Below are 2,454 nucleotides of genomic sequence, written 5' to 3' on the forward strand. Positions count from 1 at the left end.
GGCATTTTGAATTATAAATAAATCATGGAGCCATTGTTTCATTTCTTTTATGACCTTGTCTTAGTCTATTCAGGCTGATATAATGAAAATGCCATAGATTGGGTGGCTAGTAAGAAAAATTTATTTTTCCCAATTCTGGAGGCTGAAGAGTCTAAGATCAAAGTGATGGCAGATGACATGTCTGGTGAGAGCCCACTTTCTGGTCATAAATGCACAGCTTCTTGCTGCATCTGGAAGGGGTGAAGAAGCTCTTTGGGTTCTATTTCTTAAGGGCGCTAATCTCCACCCTCAAAACCTAATCACGGTGGGGGGGGGGGGGTTGGGGGGGGATTTCTGTATAGTAGATCTCCACAAATTGCAGGAAATGTCAGAGGAAACATTGAATGTCATTATAGAAATTTATATTATATTTAAAATTAGATTTACACAAAAATTAGATTTGTATGAATAGATTTGTATGAAGAGGTAAATCTTTTTTAAAATATATTTTATTGATGTTTTTACAGAGAGGAAGGGAGAGGAATAGAGAGTTAGAAACATCGATGAGAGAGAAAACATTGATCAGCTGCCTCCTGCACAGCCCCCTACTAGGGAATGGGCCCGCAACCGAGGTACATGCCCTTGACCAGAATCAAACCTGGGAACCCTTCAGTCCACAGGCTGACACTCTATCCACCTGAGCCAAACTGGGTTAAGGCAAGAGGTAAGGCAAGAGTTAAATCTTTTTAGAAAAATTGTTCCACAAGAATCATCAGCTCTAGATGCATTAATATATATATATATATATATTATTGATTTCAGAGAGGAAGGGAGAGGGAGAGGAACATCCATGAGAGAGAATCATTGATTGGCTGCCTCCTGCACGCCCCCTACTGGGAATCAAGCCTGCAACCCAGGCATGTGCCCTTGACCGGAATTGAACCCGAGACCCTTCAGTCCGCAGCTCTATCCACTGAGCCAAACCGGCTAGAGCTAAAATTTCTATTTTGAAATAATTTATCATATATCTATCACAATGTTGTCACAGCCGGTAAAAGCTGCTTCCGTAGAAAACTCCTTCTCAAAATGAAAATTTATCAAATATTACCTGACCTCTTGTGACTGATGTCGCTTTTGATTTTATTGGTTAAAAATGAAGTTGCTAAAAATATAAGTTTTGATGACTGAATAATTGAATTTGCAGAAAAGCAAGCCAGAAAAATTACGAATTTTGTTCTATAAAATTATCCCAAAAATATTGTTCTGCGATTTGTACATTTATGTTGTTAATCAGGTTTCACTATTATCCCTATACTGTTTTATAAGTAATAAAATATTTTAAAGGAAAAAACAATATTTTAGTACCTTTAACTGCACTTCCTGCCTCTCACCTGGTTTTAAACAAGGAGTCCTCCATTTTCATTTTGCACTGGGCCCCACAAATTATGTAGGAGGCTCCCACTACTGCTGGATGGTAATCAAGAGGTGATTTGAGGGAATTATAGCTATTCAAACAGCCTCCCTGCTCTAACCAAACTCCTCTCCACTAGGAGTGGGGGTGGGTGGGCAGAGACAAGATGACAACACAGAGATATTAAGGTTAGTGAAGAGATTTATCATTTTCAACTGAACAGGATCACACTGTCCATACTATTCGGCCAACTGCATTCTTCACTTGGCAATATGTCTTGGAGATCTTTCTACCAAAATAAATCAACCTTGTTCTTTAAAAAAAAAAAATCTTGTTCAGGTAATTACATAATTCAGATGGGTCTTGATTTATTTCTCCAGTCCCCTAATGGATGTTTTAAGTGGTTTTATTTTTCATGAATACAGAGCTGCAGTGAATACACCCGCAGGGGCCTCCTTGTTTCTCTAGTCAGACACTCCGAAACGGGTATGGATATTTTCAATTTTAAATACATACTGCCCAATTAAATTTCAAAAGCACTATGCCAATTTTCACTCCCATCAGCAGTGCATCTTCGCATTTCCTAAGACTCTGACCTTTAAATTGTTTGCCAATCTGATAGATGGAAAAAATGGTAACTCGTGTTTGGTTGTTTTGTTTTTTTTTAATTTGTATTCTCCAATCACTGGTGAAGTTGAGCATCTTTTTTTAAAATATATTTTTATTGATTTCAGAGAGGAATGGAGAGGGAGAGAGAGCTAGAAACAGCAATGATGAGAGGGAATCATTGATGCTATTATTGCAACTCACCAATTACATCTCCCTTGTTCCAGGCACACAGAATGGTACTATTCCACCTCTATGAAATTAGGTGCAATCATGTGACTTGCTTCGGGCAGTGAAAAGAGAGAAATGATGTGTGACATTTTAAGCTTTAAAAGTCAGTGTGCATTTTGGTCACATGCCTTCCCCTGACTCAGTGATGAGGCTTGTTAGTCTGAGTTTCCAAGTGACTATGAATGACAAAATCCCCCTGCCAATTCATGGTGGATATGTATGAGCAA

The sequence above is a fragment of the Myotis lucifugus genome, unplaced genomic scaffold, assembly GCF_000147115.1.
Source record: "Myotis lucifugus unplaced genomic scaffold, Myoluc2.0 scaffold_169, whole genome shotgun sequence".
Taxonomy (NCBI): Eukaryota; Metazoa; Chordata; class Mammalia; order Chiroptera; family Vespertilionidae; genus Myotis; species Myotis lucifugus.